Source organism: Phacochoerus africanus, chromosome 6, assembly GCF_016906955.1.
Source record: "Phacochoerus africanus isolate WHEZ1 chromosome 6, ROS_Pafr_v1, whole genome shotgun sequence".
In the NCBI taxonomy this organism is placed as follows: Eukaryota; Metazoa; Chordata; class Mammalia; order Artiodactyla; family Suidae; genus Phacochoerus; species Phacochoerus africanus.
This window is the reverse complement of record NC_062549.1, coordinates 11112783-11134212: the sequence shown is the minus strand read 5'-3', so window position 1 is coordinate 11134212 and position 21430 is coordinate 11112783.

The window sequence follows — 21430 nt, the reverse complement described above, 5'->3', positions numbered from 1 at the left end:
AGCCACTCAGACACTGGCTGAGACTTATAGTTCTCTTACAACTGTTTCACTCAGCCCCATATATTAACGGTGGCTGTTTCAAAGCAATCTGTTTGGTTTTGTAGTGTCGTCGTCATCTGTGCATTCATTTATTTATCCAACATCTTTTCATTGACTTCTTTCGACAGTGTCAGCCCAAGAGTGATCATTCAATATTTGTTTAAGTGAACCAATTAGCCTCCTTTGATCGATATTGATGATTTGGGTGCCCGAGATCCACTCGTAAAATAATCACGCTGCTAAATGAAAGTTATAAAGTCATCGAACATTAGAGCCGGCAGGTGCCTTTAGAGATGATCTCCTCTAACCTCCACTTCTGGCAGACGAAGAGGCTGAGCATCAGCGAGGAAGAGTGACATGCCTGACTTCACATCACAGAACGTTTTATGGAGCTTTTCCTGAAGGGACCTGAATTATCTGTCTGATACACTGGCACGGATCACAAGCCAGGTTGTTGACAGATCCCCACTTAACTGGGGCATAGAATCAAATAATTTAAAAATACCCCCAAGCCTTCATTTTAAATGCCTTCTAAAGCTTGCAGCTGACAATGTGCTCATATGGCTGATCCTAAGAGAAATTTGGAATGACTGGGATGGACTGTCATGTGTAAATATTCATGGCTCAAACTCATCAAGCCTTGAATAAGAACATATGTGAATAATTAACAAGGTAGTGTTTTGTAGTGTCATGGTAAGAGACAACCTGGCTCCTAAGAAGAGGCTAACTGAAGCTGTCTTTCCTTTTACAAGGCAACGAGAAATTCCAGAGAGTAAATTGTAGTGTTTGTTATGACTTTTTGTGATACAGCTTTGGAAGTTGAATCCTCAAGAAACAGTTTTTCTTCTAAAGAAGTTACTCATATAAAATTTGGTTGTGACGATTGTTGTACACCTATAACTGCAATAAAATTCATTGAATAATTTAAAAAAATCCAAGAGTTTTAAAAAAAAATAGTTACTCATTATTGCTAGAACTGTCTTTAATATCATACATTCTGCGCTTTTAGATAAAGTGACACAGTGGTGTAATTAGGCAGTTTAATCACTAATTTCTGTTACTAATCTTGTCTTTTTCCTTCTTTCCCTCAGTACACCGAAGAAAAAAAATAACACTGACTCTTTTTGCCGTTTGATTCAGTATGAAGACATCAGGATTAGTTTCAGTTTACCTCTGTGATTTCACCTGATATCTTCATCCCCATCTCCCATCTACAGGCTGTGACCTTTATCTTTATGGAGAGGCAGCAAGCAAGGAGAAGCAGCAATGGGAAGAGAGAGAGACCAGTCTTCCTCCCTTGGCTACTTTTCCTTAAGAACAAAAATTCCCTCACCTTACACAGAAGAAAATCCGAGAAATGGTGTCATATGCATCCCATAAAGGTCTGGTCCAATCTCTCTCCCCCTTCCTTTCTCAGAAAAAGTCTACTTTTTACTCTTGCAAGAGAATCATGACTACAGAAAGCCTTTTGAAACCACCAACTTTTAAAGCTAAATATACGTCTACCCTATGACTCTGCAACCCCCTTCCTTGGGAGAGAGATATGAATATATTTGTCTACCAAATGAGAAGGATAAGAATCCCATGGCAGTTTTATTCTTCATAATAAAACCTAGCACAACTCAGATGTGTATCTAGAGTGGATACATAAATGGCAGAGTATTAATAAAGTGGAATATTATACAACAATAATATCACAGAAATATCACAATTGAATCTCACACACACACAGCAATGCATGAGTGAAAGAAGCTAGGCACAAAAAGGTACACTACTGGGAGTTCCCACTGTGGCTCAGCGAGTTACAAACCCAACTAGTATCCATGAGGACGCCAGTTCAATCCCTGACCTCCCTCAGTGGGTTAAGGATTCGGCAATGCCACGAGCTGTGGTGTAGGTCACAGACGTGGCTCGAATACTATGTGGCTGTGGCTGTGACAGCTGGCAGCTGCAGCTGTGATTCAACGTCTACCCTGAGAACTTCCATATGCTGTGGGTGTGGCCCTAAAACATAAAATAAGCAAATGAAAAGGTGCACACTGCATAACTATATAAATTAAGAATAGGCGAAACTAAAGTTTGCTAACAGAAGTTGGAATATCCTTTAGCTAATTTGGGACGGGAGAGCAACAGTGTGGATATCAACCTAGGAAGCACCATGAGGGATCTCTTGGGAGTGTTGAAAATATTTTATATTTTGTTGAAAATTTTTTTTTACAAATGTAAAAAATATTTTGTTGGAAATATTTTTTTAACAAATGTAAAAAAAATCCATTAATTTGTACATTTAAGATTCGTGTGTGTGTGTCTGACACTTCAGTAAACATTTTGTTTAAATGATAATGGGCCATTTCCTCCCAACAGCAGGGAATTTCTAGAATTATAAATACAGCGGGGTCTCCAGTCTGCTGTTCTTTAGCAGCCACCCACTTTGAGTGATTCACGTTTTTTTCATAGGGGAGTTCCTCTTAGGAAAGCATGTATCCTGACCACAACAAAATATTTTGAAACAGAAATTTAAACACAACAAAAACATTTTAACAAAGAATCACTTTCATTATACATGCAAATTCAGGGCAGATGTGTTCAGAAGAGTAACCCAAGTCCGCCTACCACGAGAAGGAAAGTAAAACCGAGTAAGAATTTCTGAAATAGTGTAATGATTTTCCTCCTTGGCTTCTGGTTAAGACTGGCAGCAGGAATACAAAAATGCCATGAGAAAGTCCTCTCCAGGTACACATGACTAGACTTCTCAGACAGAGCTGGGTGACTGGAGAAATTTGACTCAGCTTTGAAGTCTAGTCTAGGAGTACCATTTATGGGGAAAAGATGAAGCCCTTTTGGGGATGCCCCATTCTATCCTTTCATATGTATATCTTATCCATATATATATATGTCATCTCATTTAATGCCTTTACCATCAGTGGTCTTATGCATTATAAGTATGACTTATAGACATTAAGAAACTTTCTTCCCAAAGGCAAAGAACTATCTTGGTTGGGAACCCCATGTGGAGTCCTCCATGTCTAACTCCAAGCTTCTATGACCTGCCTCTTCTCCTATGACTGGTTGGCTTTCTTAGAGTTGCTTCTAGACTGAAATATGTGAATGGGCTTATAAATTAATGCGTCATGGCAGGCTTTTCCCAAATAAACTGTGTGGAATCTCCTTTTTTCTTTCCTTCTTTTTTTTTTTTTTTTTTGGTCTAGCTTGATGAAAAATTTGTGAATTTATCCTGTCACAAATCAAATGGTACTAAAGTGATCCTTTGTAATCTTGGGAGGTGGGTTAATGGTCATGATCCCTGACTTCCACCCTACTTACTGTTTTCAGGAACCTGTTCAGGGTACATCGTGGTAACTGGGCAGTTCCCTGATGATTTCAACCAATAGCTCATCCCTGACTATTAACTGGCTCTGTGCTCTTGACATTGGGACCTAATAGAACCACATAATGGGAAAGAGCTTCCAGCTCCCAACACTCACTCCCCTTCAGACTCTACTCTCCAGGCATCCTGGCCATTTTTTCAGTTATAGCATTCCAACGCGCTCTACAGGGGTCAGAATTTAGGGGAAAGATGTTGTGTCTTGAAAGCCTTATATGGAAACAGTGCCTAAAAGAATTAGAAAATTGCTAGGTTTTTCTTAATTCTCCATCAATCTTTCTCAAGAAAGCTGTGGTGCACTGGCTACCCAGACAGACCTGGGTGGTCTAAGCAGGTTCTCCTGTTTCACAGTCTGTGGGCAACTGGAGATGCTTCTTCAGAAAAGCAAAGCAGAGCATCATAAGTTCCTGAGGCTACAAGGATTGCTCATGATGGTCACTCAAAGGGTATTTGCTGCCCTTACCCATCCAAAAAGAATTCTGCAACTCTTTGTAAGTCTGACTATGTTAACCAAAGCCATAGGTTATAGAAGTAAGGCAGCTATGGATAATTTGGATGCATTTTGATATTAACAAAACCTTTTTATAAATTAAATAGCATAAGTAGAAATTAAAGGTTCCAGGCATTAAAATATGCACAAGTATAAATTAAAACATGAATTAAAGGCCAAAGTATAAGACCAGATACTATAAAACTCTTATAGGAAAACACAAAATACTCTTTGACATAAATCACAGCTATATCTTTTTTGATACACCTCCAAGAGTAATGACAAAAACAAAAACAAACAAGTTGGACCTAATTCAACTTAAAAGCTTTTTACACAGCAAAGAAAACCATTTTAAAAATGAAAAGACAACCCGCAGAGTGGGAGAAAATCTTTGCAAATGAATGTACCAACAAGGGATTAATTGCTAAAATATACAAACATCTCCTACAGCTTTATATACATTAAAAAAGAAAACCCTATCAGAAAAGGGTCAGAAGATCTAAATAGACATTTCTTCAAAGAAGACAGACAGAAAGCCAAAAACCACATGTTGTTCAACATCACTAAAAATTAGAGAAATGCAAATCAAATCTACAATGAGGTATCGCCTTACACCAGTCAGAATGACTACCATTGAAAAGTCTACAAACAATAAATGCTGGAGAGGACGGGGAGAAAAGGGAACCCTCCTATACTATTGGTGGGAATGTAAAGTTGTGGGCCACTGTGGAGAACAGTATGGAGGTTCCTTAAAAAAACTGAATATAGAACTACCATATGATCTAGCAACCGCACTCCTGAGTATATAGCCAGAGAAAAACCATAATTTGGAAAGATTCATGCACTCCAATGCTCACTGCAGCACTATTTACAACAGCCAAGACATGGAACCTAAATGGACAACCTAAATGTGCATCAACAGAGGAATGGATAAAGAAGATGTGGTACATATATACAATGGAATATTAGTCAGCCGTAATAAAAGAACGAAAACATGCCATTTGCAGCAACATGGATGGACCTAGGAATTATCATACGAAGTGAACTCAGACAGAGAAAAGACAAATATCACATGAGATTGTTCATATGCAGAATCTAATAAAAATGACACAAAAGAACTTATTCACAAAATGGAAACAGACTCAAAGATGTTGAAACCAAACTTACAGTTACCAAAGGGGAAACATTGGGAGGAGGGATAAATTAGGAGACTGGAATTAACATACACATACCACCATATGCGGAATAGATGAGTAGCAAAGACCTGCGGTATAGCATAGGGAAATCTACCCAGTGCTCTGTAATAACCTGCATGGATATAGAATCTGAAAAAGAATGGAGATAGGTGTAACTGATTCACTTGGTTGTACACCTGAAACTAACACAACATTGTAAGTCAACTGTACTCCTACAAAATTGTTAAAAATAAAGATAAAAAATAAAATAGGAAGGGCTAGGCCTTAACCCTAACCCTCCCTATTTAGGAATCCCTAAAACAGGAACTCCTGCACACATGGAAATATTGAGGAAAAGCTTGTTACCTTTTCTTCCCCTCTCACTCATGCCTCTGTCCAAGGAAGATTAATGGCCAGAGGAACAAGTAGTGCAGCCTTTCATCTCTGTGGCCACTGTCCTATGATAAGGTCACTGCAGCAGGGATTCTCTGTTCTGCACCCAGTGGACCAAGTCAATTTTGGAGGAAACACTGGGAGCCCATTTTGGTTTGAGCCCAAACCACATAGCCCAATGTACATTTGCCAGTCATAAAGTTTACTTGAAAAAAAGGATTATATGGGTATATGCATGTGGCTATGGGATGTATATTCCAGATAGTCAACAAATTCAGACAATGCTCAAGAACAAAGAGAAAATACTCCTACCACTTGGCTTAAGAGCCAAAATACTCTCCATACAATTGCAATTCTCTGGATACCCTTTCTTATTCCCATTTTTCTCCCACACATGCCCTATTGCAGAGAGAATGACCACTGAACTTTGTGTTTATCATTCCCTGAATCTTTGTATATTTATCCTACTTATGTATTCCTTAAACATCAAATTTTATTTTGCTTGGAATTCCCACTGTGGCACAATGGGATCGGCAGCATCTCTTTGGCGCCAGGACACAGGTGGGATCCCTGGTCCAGCACAGTGGATTAAAGGATCAGGTGTTGCCACAGCTGCGGCATAGGCTTGGCTCTGATCCCTGGCCCAGGAACTCCATCTGCTGCAGGCAGACCAAAAAAAAAAAAAAGAAGAAAAAAAAGAAAAAAATATATATACATTTAATTTGTTTTGCTTATCTGCATACTTTATCTCTGAATAGTGTCATCTTAACGTATTCACATTAAAAGTTCCTTTTTTTAACCTGAGTAAAATATTTTAGTCCATATTATGTTGTCAGGGTTTACTGATGTTGATAGATGTGCTGCTAGCACATTCATCCTAACTGATTATTGTATTTCCAAGAATTAATATACTGTGATATATACAGTGATGGATATTTAGGTTGTTTCCCATATTTCATTATTATAGACAGGCTGCTATGAATATTTTGTGATATGTTTCCTTATGAACATGTGGGAAAGTTTCTCTAGGGTACATATCTTAGAGGAGAATTACTGCATCCTAAGGTAAGTGCATTTTTACTGTTACTATATATTGCTGAAGCTGATATTTGAATCTCTGATTCTCAGTTATTGCAGATCCCATAGGAGAGGGTAGATGATTAATGATTCCTCCTCCTCCTACCTAAGGTAATCTTTCTTTCTCCTCTTTCTGCCTCATAAATACTTAACCATTTTCTAAGACTCAGCTCAGTTCCTCTCCTCTGTGAAAGCTTTCCTGAACCCCACAGGGAAAGGGACCACTCCCTCATTTGAGCTTTCATGGATGACCTTTCTATATGAGACTTGTCAATTGCCAAACCCTATTTGCAGAGCCGCACAAATTTCACAGACTATAGTCTCTAGAAGAGAAATCAAAGAGCAGACTCCAAAAACCACGCTGTGGGGATAATAGGCCCTTTAACAGATTCCTAATCACCCAAAACACCAACCATCAGAAAGGTTACCCAATAGTGGCATTCTTGGCACTGCCCTTGATCCATCATTCCCACTCTGATCCAGAACACTTGGGTTGCAATGTGAAACCAATTTTATTAACTAACACCTATAAACACCCAGATAACACAGTCCAGATCCACATTCTCCTTGCCATCTGCTTGATCAGAGAAGGTACACATGTGAACCTATTATCAGGAGAAAAATCCTTGTGTAGAATTACAAAATTGTGGGGCTTTGAAAGCTAAAAGGGTTTAGAGGCGATATCAGCAAAATCTCCCTTTGATAAAAAAGAAATTGTCTTTTGAGGTGAGGCTTCCTTCACTGGAGATAACACAGCCAATTCGTAGCGAAGTCAGAGCTCGTGGGTACTCATTTTCTTTAATTGAGCAAATATTTATAGAACATTCAATCATACTACATCTCTATCTATATGTTAATTAGGACAAACCTGAGGAACTCAATTTAATTAAAACCATTTTCTTGCAGTCTCCTGATGTGGAATCTCATTGGAAAGATCAGCCACTTCAAGAGCTATCTTACCAAAGGGGGATATGGCCAGAAGGCAGGGTGCTCCATAGAGTATATGTGGAGTAGAGTTGAGTGGGGATCGGGACCACCCTGGCCAAACATCCTGGTACGGCCCAGACCCATGGAGTCCCACATAAAGTCCAGCATGAGCGCCTCCAAGGAATCCATGGAGGTGCCCATCAGAGAAAGAGCTGAACCCATCCGCCAGGCTCAGAGAACAAGCAAACTTGCAACTGACCCACTCAGTATTTTCTCCCATCTCATCCCACTCTCCCCTTGTATTTAACCCAGAAGAAGACGTCAACTTCAGCTTAAGAGACGAGGAAAGCACATGTTAGATGAGAAGGGAGGAGGAGAGGAAGGGAGGGGCAAAGAAAGGGTTCAACATACCTCCTCCTCATTCGCCCACACACAGGCCGGCCCCCTGAAGTTGCCGCAACCCGAGCACGTGGAGTGAGGGAAGAGGTCCATTATCCATTGAGCATTTCTGACTCATCTGTTTTGGATATACAAAGTGACTTAGTTTCTATTATCCAAGAATATTCCCAAAAGGATGCAATTCGCCAAAACTGTCAACCACTGGCCTATGTAGCTGCCCCTCATTAAAAAACACAGTTAAAGCTGAAGACAAAAATTGAAGCTGTGTTTTGGTTACATCCCATGAGGCCTGGTGGCTCAACACACCAGTTACAAATTTAACTAAATGAAGGCAGTTTAAATGATCTCATTTAATCTTTATCGTGTCCCCACAAGTTGGATATTAATACACTCACTTCTCAGAAATGGTTCAGAGAGGTTAAGTCACTACCTAACTACATGCATTGTGCTGTGAGTAACTAGAAAGACCCTCTTTCCCCCCTGCCTCAAAAAAAAAAAAAAAAAAGAGCATTTGTGTGGCTCTAAAGGCCATTTTCCTGCTGTATTATGGTGTCAGACAATAATGTAGATGAATGGCAGGATGAAATAACAAAATAAGTAGCACCGTTTTAATAGGTGTAATCTGAAAAGTAGGTTTCATGATAGTGTCAAATCCAAAAGAAAACCCACATCCCCTCAAAAAAAAAAAAAAAGAAAAAGTGCTAACGTCACTTAAAAAGTCACCAAAGGTAAGGTATATTCATAACACAAAATTTCTTAAAATCTTCCCCTTTTTTTCTCATCTTGCATATAGTCAGCTGCCCTCTATCTTTCATCTTTAAAGTGTCCAAAACTCCTTTCGAAACTGAAGGACTTCCCTCACTTTTCCCTCTAAATTCCCTTGCTGGCCTAGCAGATCCATGGTTTCCTCCAAGGAGAAGTTCTTTGCTCTTCGTCATAATGACAAAGCAAACATTTCTCCCGTCTTGCGGCCTGTCCACCCTGACCTTCATCGCCACAATGGGCGTGCGGGGAAGCGTAAAAGATGGCAGGAGAGAGCAGAGGCCATGAATGTTCTATTTCCTCTATGTTGTCATTCACATATAGGTTCTCACAATGGGAACTTCTTCACTTGAGTAACAGAAGGACTGCAAACAAGAACAGCAATTATATCAGGCCTTGAAACAAGGGATGGCTTTGGGTATTCATAATATTAGCACATCAACGTTATGTCTACTCTTATTCCAAAGGCTAAAAAGTCAAAAGCCGCCTTCAAATGTTCTCAATCACACGACGTTTGCTCCTACCTTTGAAAGGAATTTCCTGAGGAGAGCAGCCGTCCCTAAGGGTAAGCTCTAGGAAACCTATAATCAGGTTCTCTCTCTAATTGAGCACTTTCGTTCCTTAGATTTTGGAAGGAGCATGAAAATGATTTACTGCTTTAGGAACTGGGTGGAGCCGACCACAAAAGAACAAATCAAAAACATCTGGAATGAACTAGTCGCGAGAGAGGGAGAGAGAGAGATAGAGAAGCAGGGCTTTCAAACGAAACAAAGTACAGATGATTTGGCCAAATTTAAGCCAAGCCAAACACTCACATTCAACATTGCACTTGGGTCTGGTTCAATAGCGGGAGCCGGCAAGAGGCCGCGTCAGCCAACATTGCATCAGAAGCACATTGTGGGTAGAGGAAATGAGTTTAGTCAAGCCAGCTGTGACTTCAAAGGGGCTGCTCTCTTGGAGAACAGTGGGAAAGGGTTCCCTCTTCCGTGAAGACTGCAAAGTTCAGCCAAAGCCGGTCCAAAGGGAATGGACTTCAGGAGGGGGAACACGGCTCTCTGTGTATAAGAAAGACTGTTTTGCTTCCATGAAGTAGCTTGAGGGCAACGGAAGATACATGACCAGAAAGAGGTGGGAAGAAACGATTCTGATGCTCTCTTGAGGACGGCCCTGCGCAATTAGGAAATGGAGCTGTTTGTGTGTGGAGAGCGCTGCTGCTCAGTTCAGACACCTCGCTGCATGAGTCACGGTTCCAAATCTGTAGGAGAGGCCATAGGATTCAATCCCCACCCAGCTGACTCTTAGGGTCTCTTTCCTTCTTTGTATGTCTAGGAAGCCACATATTTCTTGCCAATTATTGACTCAACACAAGTTTATTGAGAGACAAACAGTGGGTTAGACCCTGGAAATACAAACAAGATGGTCCCGTTTCAGGAGTGCACACTGCGAAGGCGAGTGAGACACAGAAATAGAGGATTGTGGTTTGGAGCAGGAAGGCTTGCATTAGAGCCGTGAGTCCCAGCGTGTGAGACTTTGACCAGCATCAGCATCACCTGAGAACTTGCGAGAAATGCAAATCCTCGGGCCCCAACCCAAACGTACTGAATCAGGCAGCCTGAGGCTGGTTTTGCAAGCTCTTCAAGGGGTGCTGATACACGGTAAAGTTGTAGAACTAACTTGACAGTGACAAGTGCAAAGGCCTTTGGAGCAGAGACATAATACACCTGAGCCAAACTTCTCAGTCCCTCCTCAGTCCCTTCCAGTCTAGGGTCTAAATCAATTGCTCTCTGGTGGTTCCCAAGGTTGATGCATCTGTGTGTGCTTTGTCTAAGTAAATTGTAAGAACTTTAAAGGCAGGGGCTGATCCTTCTTTTATGGGTTCTTTCCTTTCTCCTCCTACTTTCAGAGATCCATCCAATACTTGGAAGATCCAGGCATTACATTTATTGTACGTGGTTAATGCAGAACTTAGATGGGTTCCAGGGTTATATACGCACAGGGAGAAACTGGCCAATCCACACTTATAAATGTTCATAGCTTTCATCAGTGGGAGAAGAACATAACATAAATGTTCTCTCTCCCAAGCACTCATCGGATGCTTGAGACCTCTCTGCAATTTCCTCGCCAAGGGTTTGTTCCTCTCGTGCTTGGGTACCTCCACTGAGCTCACTATCTCAGAGCGCAGCTTCCTTCCTTTCAGACAGCCCTGTTAGAAAGAGCTAGCTGCTTCGCACCTGAAATATATCATCATTTAAATTCCATTTGTTAGTTCAAGTCCTGTCCCCTGGGAATCCATAGCAAAGATACTTACATATTAATGTGACATTTTTCAAGTATTTGAAGAGAGTAATTATGTAGCATATGACATAGGTTAAACTCACAGACTCTGGAGGCAGATTGCCTGCATTCAAATGCTTGTTCTGTCACTTATAAGCTCTGTGACCTTGAGAGAGTTATTTACTATCTTTGCAGCTTTGTGTGTATGTGTATATGTGTTATATATATGTATGTACATATATATAACACATATATATAATGGAATTACATAAAAGGGCTTTTGCAAGGAGTGCATGAATTAACATATGTAAATGTGCTTGGAACACAGTAAAGTGCTCTGAAAGTTTTAGTTATTATTAATCATCATCATTATCACTTGTCAGATACCTGACACAGGCCATCTCTCTAATTCTACAGTCATTCACTAGGTGAGTCTATTCACCCCTTTTGGTTCAATCACCATCTATGTATTTGTGAAAAATCTCTTCATTCTCCTCTGAGCACACAGCTAAACATAAGTGGCTAGTTGTGGCCCCATGAATGCTTTGGCCACTATTGTTTTGATAGAAATCATGCACACAACTTCTGGACCTGGCCCCTCAACTCATCCTGAGAAATCCTCCACTCTCTCAATTCATCATCTAGTTGAACACAAAGGAACCAGCCAAGGACTCCAAGAAGTGGTTAAGGACCCCTGTGGAGTGGTGACACCATGGGTTGGAAGAAGCCTAGATCTTGGAGTCAACACTTAGAGGGGAACAGCCTATGAGAACTTTCAGACTGGAACATGCATACTGGGTTCTGCGTGAGCAAAAATAAACATGTATTGTGTGAAAACCTTTGAGATATTAGATCCTATCATGACTACTGCAAAGGCTCCCTAATTTATCTCTTGCTCCGCCTTGGCTTCTGAGCTTCAGAACGGTACATTTCACTGTCTATTCAGCCTTCCCACGTGGACCCTCAAATAGGGTAATGAGTGACATCAAGGCTTCTGGGATCAGACCATTTGTGTTAAAGTACCAGTCCTACCATGTACCAGCTATAGGACCATGAGTTAAATATACGAATTATTCATAAATGCATATACTTTAGAGCCGTGAAAAAAATAACACGAGTAGACGTATATAAAACACTCAGAAAAGTCACTGGTTCATAGTAAATGCTCAATAAATAGTATACTTCTTATGACCATCCCACCCTAGTTGTCCATATGGATAATATGTTGTTTCCCCATCAGCCAACAGCTGTTAAAAATCAGAAACCTGCAACTGAATCCTGAATCTTTTTTTTTTCTATCATCTCACACAGAATTATCAACAACTGATAAATTCTACTCCCTAAATATTTCTCAAATCCATCCACTTCTTTCTACCCTCTTTTGCTGTTCCCTTCGCATCCTTGTCAAGGCCACCAGCATACGTGGCTCTATTATAGTTGCATCCTTACTAGTCTTTTCAAATCCATTCTTCTCCCCCTTCAAATGCATTCTTCTCATGGAATTGCTGATGTTCTTTTAAGCTCAGATCTGATACAGTCACTCCAAACTTTCAAGTGACTTTCATTAACCTTTGGTAGGTCCAAATTCTTGAACCATCCCTTCAGCCTCATATCACAATCCATGATATAACTTTTATCTTTTGTCTTCATAAAGCTGCCATGGATTATCCCATCACATTGGCTACTTCTGCTTAGAATGATCTTTCTCCCCACCCCCAGTTTACCTAATTAATTCCTGACCATCCTTTACATTTCGGCTTAAATGTTACACTCCTCAGAAGGTCTTTGCAGCAATCTCTGCCACACTGATTAAAGACATGCCCACAGAGCACACACCACACTTCATTACACCCAGTGCCCTTGTCCTTATTTGCACAAACACATCTTCCCAGCTGGCCAGAAAGCTTCGTGAGGGCAGAGACCGAATATGGATGGTTCCCTGTCTAGTAGAGCGGCTTGTATGGGGGAGGAGCTCATTAAACATTTTTAAGTGTGAATATGAATCTGTTTAAGTGGCTTTGTCTGTAGGTATCCCATGTGAATATTTATTTGCTTGGATTTGGGAGAAAAAAAAAGCCGTAGAATCAATTCATGTTCCTGATTAAACTCAACCAACACACTTAAGAAAACCAAGCATCTGACCTCTTTGAGTTCGAAATCTAGTTGACTTGAACATAAAAGTGAAAATGTTTTTGATAAAGTAAAAACTGTATTACAGTATCATACATAGGATGATTCTGGCAGGTTATTTGGGATGGACCAAAAAGTCACACGTTTCTGGAGAAAGGATTATGAGCGCTCTCATATGCTGAACAGCAAATAATTCCTCCATCCGTGGTTCACAGAGAGCATGTGATGCCAGATCAGGTCAAAAACTACAAGAACATAAGTCGAAAGCAAACTGGGGTTCAGAATCAGATCAGGTTGTCTTTCTGTCAAGAAAAGGTTCATGTTGTTGGTGGGAAGGTAAATTGGTATAACTGTTATGGAAGAAAATATGGAGGTTCCACGTTTCCACAAAAAAAAAAGTAAAAATAGAACCACCATGTGATCCAGCCATCCCTTTTCTGGCATCTCTCCGGAGAAAACCACAATTTGAAAAGATACATGTACCCCAGTGTTCACTGCAACACTGTTTACAATAGCCAAGATAAGGAAGCAACCTATATGTCCATCAACTGAGGAATGGATAAAGATGTGGTACATATATACCATGGAGAATTATTCGGCCACAAAAAAAACAACGAAATAATGCCATTTGCAGCATCATGGATGGACCTCGAGATTATCATACTGAGTGAAGTTAGTCAGACAGTGAACCACAAGCATCATATGGTATCACTTGTATGTGGAATCTTAAAAGAAAAAAGGATACAAATGAATTTATTTGCAGAACAGAAGCAGAACCACTGACCTTGAAAAACTTATGGTTACCAAAGGGGACAGGTGGGGGTGGGGAGGGATGGACTGGGGGGTTGGGACTGGCCTATGCACACTGAGGAATATGGAATGACTGGCCAATGGGAATCTGCTGCATAGCACAGGGAACTCTACCAGTGTTCTATGAGGATCCACACGGGAAAGGAGTCTGAAAGAGAATGCATGTGTGTACATGTGCAGCTGAATCACCGTGTTGTACAGCAGAAATGATCACAACTTTGTAAGTCGACTGTACTTCAGTAAAACTCAAAAAAGAATAAGGCTCGTGTTGATTCTGTTCAAATTCTGACAAGGCACATGGTTGGAGAGGAACCGATAGAAGGATGACCTGTGAATGGTGCCACCTAGACGAAACGCATCTGCGTTTAGGGAGGAAAACGCTGCCAAGTGGACTCAGCATTGCCACTGAGTTTTAGTGATGAGGTTTCAGAGTCTAGCTCCGTACCCTATGAGCTCCATTTTTGGTGTTCGTATGGAATTTCTCTCAGCAACATTGTTTTCTCATCTGTAAAATGGAAATGATGGTCCCCCACCCACAAGATTTTTTTGTGACAACATTCACTAACTCTAAGGCTCGGAGAAGTTAAGAATTTTTCCTGGAGTGGCATCCTGATAACTGAGAAAAGCGAGGTTTGTACCGATGTCTCTCGACTCTCAGGCTACAGCTCTTTCCATTAATTCTTAAGGGAATGTCTTCTTCCTTACAAAAAAATAAAAAAATAAGTGGGTACTGCCAAAAATGAAGCAAGTTAAGCTAAGACCAAGTTCTACTGTGTGCTCATAAGCATCTTGAGTTATACTGGGTGATGTGTGTCAGATTTAAACCAGCAGAAGATGCTCTACTTTAGAGAAGTTTATGATCACATTTTCCAGAGGAGTTGAAAAAGGAAAAAAAAAAAAGCAAAAATAAGTGGCCCCAATTCAACAATACCAGTATTTTTCTTCTGCCCTCAGTCAGAGAGGAAAAAAAAAAATTTGATATGAGCCTTTGGCTCTGGCAATAGCTTTGCATTACTACCCGAAGCCTGTGGGTTTTCTTTAGCTTCTTTGGAGTCATGACCAAGAGTGGTGTCACCGTCCCTGGTTCTAATAAAACTCTGTGATGGGTTTTGGATTACGTTCATTCCAAGAGGACCCCTCGTCAGCCCTCCAGTGGACCTCGTTGTCCACAGCCGCTTGCAATGAAGCTGGGGGCAAAGGTCTCTGGTTACACCCACCGCTCAAATCAGACTCAGCCTCGCAACACAAGGAATGGATTATAGGGCGGAATCCGGCGCTCGTGCCCACAGGACGAAGGCAATAGTTCCGCAGCTATTCCCCAACTAACTCGGCTTCTGATGATTCCATAACCCGCTACCTCTCCCAGTGGAGGCAGCCGGGATGTCTTAGCAACTCTAACCCGAACAGAAAATAAAACAGCAGGCAGCAAAGGAGTCAAATCGAGTCTTGGGAATGTTTTCTCTGAGACAAGAGGTCGAAAAAGTTTAAATACAAAGACTTATAAATCCCTCCAAGTGTTTTCCCCTCCTTACTAGTTTCAGCTGGTGCCTTAGGATCATTTGCTCCATGTTTGAATGATGGAATGCTTGGAGCACAGCATTTATTCATCAAGGGAAGGGAAGGCTGTATATTCTGAAAAGCACTTTGAATAAAGCTCTCTCCCTCAAGGAGCCTCTACTTCACTGAGTTTCCCTAATTGCTAAATGCACAGCTCTGGCTTGAAATTCAAGAATTTGAAGAATTGTAGAAGATGCAATACTAGTGAAATCAGACCACATCATATTCCAGGGCCTTCATTACCCAAGCAAACCATTCCAACCCCAGATGACCACAAACAGTGTCAAGATTTTATATCTGTATACATAAATACCAGATTACTGCAAATAGCGTCAATATTTTATATTACATATGAATAATGCATAATATATATGTGCATATATATACACATATATATATGAATGGAGAGAATTAGGATAAAGAAAGCCTCGGTTCTGGGCCGTAGGCACCACTATGTAACAGTAGATTGAGTTTGGAAAAGTTCTGGGCTTCAGTTCCTCATCTGCTAAATGGGTTAATGAGTCAATGAGGTTTTTCTTACTCACTAGTCCAGGTTGTTCTATAGCCCTAATGAAACAATGCAGGTCCTGGGGCTCAATGATGCAGGATATATCCCATGACTCCTAGGGGGAAGTATTTTCTTAGGTCACATGCACGATCTATCCTGGATCAAAATAATTCAAAGGATTTATTCGCTGTGAAACCCACAGCATCTCTGATATCTTCACGGGAGCTGTAGCAGAGCTGACTGGAAAGCTGAGAGCCCTGCTCTGAGCAGGACACAGCCTCCTCCTATTTCCGAACATCATTCTGAAGAAGTTAATTCCAGTGGGACAATCAGCCTATTGTTTGAAAGAAGCCCAGGTTTCTTGGAAATCTAATTTTCAGGTCCATTCCCCTGGGTGAACAGTGATAGTCACTTAATTCAATGCTTTATGAAAAAAAGAATTAGAACTCAACTTTCACTTGCTCCAGCTGCCTTATATGGTTGCATATGCAATTATTCTCGAGCGTGAGATGTAAATTACCTGAAGCAATGCAAAACACCCCCAAAATCACTGGGGAAACACCTTCATTGAATGGATCATTATACAGCCATGAAATAGTTACACTTTTTTTTTGACTATGAGGAAGTGTTCATGTTATAACCCTAAATAACAAAGCAAGATTCAAAATTGTGTATCCTGGATTAGAAGTACCCCACCCTTTTGAAAGTTCACTTTACACTGCTTCACTTTTACCAAAGGCCACGTCACTACCTGTTTCCATTGACCCAAAGAAATTCCAAGAGGATTTTCCCTTTTAGGAAAAAAGGCAAAAATAACGTTCAGCATTTGTTCAGCGAGCTTTTATAGAGGCAGTAGGCACCCTAAGCACTATATCCATCAATACAAGCAAATTTGGTTGATCACAATGGATGCCAAAGGGTACAAATGGAAAGCAGCTTTCTTTTTTATTCCAGCTGTCCCTTTAAATCTGCACAATGGACTTCTAGAGACAGCCTTTAACTTTTCCAGGTCATCTGAAGTAAGTGTGTGTGTGTTCTCTGCCATCTGCTAAAAGGATGTCAAAATGTCCCAGGCACCATTCTTGCCTGCTAATATAAACAATCTCCAAGGGAGGAAAGATGTGTTCACAACTAAATGCAAAAACTAGCAGGATCAAACACCCGCCCTGGTTTCCCAAAGCAAGCTTGACACCTAACTCTTCCTTCCATGCTGTTCCTAACCTTTCCATGAATGCCCCTTTCTCTCCACCAAGACCATGAACCCATAGCACACGGGGTCTATGCTTTGTTCACATTTTCTCCTTCAGTTCCAGCCATGGCTTATGATGAGAATACAATAAGAATGTGTTTATTAAATGATTGGAATAAATATAATTTTTTTTGGTTTTGGTCTTTTTAAGGCAGTCCCCACAGCATATAGAGGTTTCCAGGCTAGGGGTCGAATTGGAGCTGTAGCCGCCAGCCTACACCACAGCCACAGCAATGCACTTAATAACCCACCGAGCGAGGCCAGGGATCGAACCCGCATCCTTATGGATACTAGTCAGATTCATTTCTGCTGACCACAACAGGACCTCCTAAATGTCAATATTTTTGATGGAGTAGGAGGATCAATTTTTGTGTGTGTGTAGTGGTATGGTGTTAGTGTAAAAATGATGAGATTTGTTTCCAGCGGACTTGTTTTAAGCTATTTATTGCCTCTCGAGCTCTAGTTTCGGAGTGAATAATGCCTCCCCTACTTATGGGGTGCTCATAAATCTTGACTAAGATAGATGGAATTCCCACCATGACACAATGGGGTAGAAGTCTGACAGCTGTGGCTTGAGTTGCTGCAGAGGGAGGCGTGGGTTCAATCCCCAGCCTGATACAGTGGGTTAAAGGATCCAGCATTGCCACAACTGTGGCTCAGGTCACAGCTGTGGCTTGGATTCAGTCCCTGGCCCTGGAGTTTCTATATGCTTTTTCTCAAATTAAGAAGAAAAAAAAAAAGATGAGCCTGTTACAGCATTTGGTGAGCTGTGTAAGTGTTCTGCAGTATGATTCATTATTTGAGCGATGGGCATACTACTACTAAGAAGACCTGCTTTCAGAACCGAATTCTCTGACACTTTTTAGCCCAGTGCTTTCTAAGACCCTCCCTGAAGCTCAGTTAGCTCATCTGGAAAGTGGATAAACTGGAGATTATCTCATTGCCCTAGTACATGAATTACTGTAAGCAAAGCGCCTAGAGTATAGAAGAGATTTAATAAATGTTTGTGAAGAGTGGCATTTGACTTTACGAAAAGTACTAACTCTACGGGGGTATAGTTGTTAAGTCTCCTTCCGTTGTAACAAGTACAAAACAGTTGTGACTTTTTGGAAAAAGTTCCCTGTAAGTAAATTAATTCTATGCCACAAACCCAAATAATTGGGTTGCCATCCTGGAGGTAATGAGCCCCTTTGCTTGGAATGGTATACGTTTAAGGTGATGACTCTTTAAAAGGGTACAGAGTGCAAGTTAGACCAGATGACTTTGAGAATCCCTTCCACCTGAGATTTTATGAGTCTGAACATTCAGAAATCCATCATTCCCTCAACAACAACGAAAAACTGCTGTCCTAGGTACTCGTCACAAAAATCCCTAACCATGTAGAACTTATATTGGAGGGAGACAGACAATAAACATAGAAATGAATCAACATTTAATACGTCAGATGATGATACCTGCTAATCGAAGACCTAACACTTTTAGCTGGAGCTGAGTTTTAAACTTAATTTAGAGCAGTCCTCAATTTCAAACCTCATTGGCAGGAAGGCAAAGAGTTTCAAATTCATGGGCCTCTGAGTCCCAGGTGTTTCCTTTTCCTGTAACATTTAATATCATCTGATGCAGATGGATCCCTGGTCAGCTGAATGAACTAATTGATAGTTGATACGTTTCATCAGGGAGGAGATGCGTTCCATCACAGGGGTTCAGTACCCTTCATCAAAGCTGCCAGGTGAGACTCTGAATTTTTCCCCTCTGGTTAATCAGGAAGACTAAATCCAGAAGGAGGGTTAAACAAGGTCAGAGAGATGGAAAAACAGCCACAGTTTGCATTCTCGAGCACATGATGGAATCTATTTATACATACCTCCAAGGACACAAGAGAAAAAAGTCGACTCTGGTGTGCACAGGGAAGATTTTTCAGAGATCCTAAAAAACTGACCATTCAATCCACCAAGAGAAGGTTAGTCAAAAGCATCTGCTGGAGATAATATTTGGTTATGTCTCTTTGTCAGAAAAACCTCAGTACAATTTAGAATAGCAATTTTGACGCATTCTGGCTTATAGCAAAAACTGGATTAGACTATGTTTGGACAGAGGCACAGTATTTCTAGGTTTAACCCCTCATAGGAATCATTCCTAAAATGACTTTGCATCTATGATTTAACATATCTATGAATGCACAAACAAACCTAAAAGTTAAGCAAAAGGCATCTTTGGATTTCGGGGGGAGGGGGGGAAAAGAACCTAGATTTTTGATGTTACAAGGTTTTCAGGTATGTTTAACCCCTCTTAAATTTAATAGGCATACGAAAGAGGGTAGCATAGGTAGCAGTGTACCATTCATTTGCTCATTTCTTCACACACAAATGTGCCAGTCACTGCATGGGGCTTGAGGCTCACCTGTCCAGGAGAGAGAGAAAGACAAATTCCCACAACAGCTATAACACATCCTAGGATGTGGAGAGCACCATTAGAAAGGTATGGAGTGTGATGAAAGTTCATGGGAAAAATACATCACCTTAATTTTCTTATCAGAAGATCCCAGTGGGCTTAGTGGGCAGCTATAGGCAGCTCAGCTGGTGTGGGGAGGGGAAGAAGAGTGGACTCATTGTGCTCCATCGTTCCAGACAATGCCCCCAAAACATGACAAAGGGTCAGCCTTCTGGGACACTGAGGGCAAACGTCTCTTCTTGTAAGGATGTGCCCATGGGCTCACTCAGACTCCAGCCCAGAGACCTATCCTGTGATGCCAGACTTTCAATATCAAGAAACCAAGTGAGAGAGTTCCCTTAGTGGCTCAGCAGTTAAGGAACCCAGCTAGGATCCATGAGGATCCCGTGGCCTCGCTCAGTGGCTTAATGATCCAGGGTTGCCCTGAGCTGTGGTGTAGGTCGCAGACAAGGCTCCGATCCCAAGTTATTGCGGCTGTGGCGCAGGCCAGCAGCTGCAGCCCTGATTCGACCCCTAGCCTGGAAACTTCCATGTGCTGTGGACGCAGAACTAAAAAGACAAAAAAAAAGGAAACTGAAAGACTCGGTCATCCTAACAGAGCAGGCTGTGACACCAGATTGAGGCAGTGCTCGGCACACCTGAGCAGACCCCGAGGGCACTGACCTACGGAGGATGGCTGCTCACCTTGCCCTTCACCTGGGTATCCGCTCCTCCCTAGAATGAGCACCTGCCCCCCCACTCCCATCTCCTAGGCCCTTTCTTGTTATAGCCTAGTATAGGACTGAGGCAGGAACCCTGGAAACAGAGATCTCATTAATATAATTAGTCTGATGCCAGATGTACCAAGTTTTTCCAAGAAACATGAATGTTGTAGGTCTGAGCCCTGGTATGTTTGTTTATCCTGGGCAATTTGTTCAACAGTGGAACCCTTGTACATCATCGCATGGATGTGATTTCTTAATTATTCATGCCGTTAATAATTGACACCATTAATAACACTGTAATACCATTAATAATTGAGCACAAAAAATGGAATTCTCGGGAATTAATTTATTATTATTCACTTTCTGTGCCAGCTCCTAGGGCTCGTTAGAATGGTGGGCAAGGTCTCTGCATCAAAATTATTTAACTCGTCATCTTCAGGTTTAAAAGGCCAAAGGATCGTGGAATGCACTTCAACCACCTCCTTTCCTTGCCACCAACAGGGTCCCCTTCGTCCTTTCTCCTTCTGGGAAAGGGGGAAAAGCTTCTTGGGAATCCCTGCACAGAGTTAACACATCTCCCTGCTGGCTTATACATCGGGGCCTAATGAAAGGGGGAGAAGCTGGCAGGGGCTCCAGTCCTGGTATCAGCCCTGCCCTGAGGGCTGCCCACCCCACCCACCCCCCGTGCCAGGTCCAGGGCTCAACCCCTTTCTGCCATAGACCTCAAGGCCTGTGACTGCTCCCCTTCCCTAATTAAAGCTTTGGCTTCCCATTCTCTCCTCTAGGATCCCTCTTCCTAAAACTGACCAAAGGAAGTCATTCCTGTCTCCCTCCATCTCCCGTTGATGTGCTGGCCTAAGACAAGCCCCTTGAACCTTTCAAGAGTTTCAGAGCCAATTTTTTGTTTTCTTAGTAGCTGCACCCATGGCATAGAGATTTCCCAGGCCAGGGAATGAATCTGAGTCTTACTAGGATAGAACAAGAAAGGGCCTAGGGGATAGGAGTGGGGCAGGGGTGGGGGGTGGGGGGGGGGTAATGTTTTCTTGGAACTTCTGATCTTTCAGGGGAGATCCTGGCTGGAATTGGTGTCCACAGGAAAT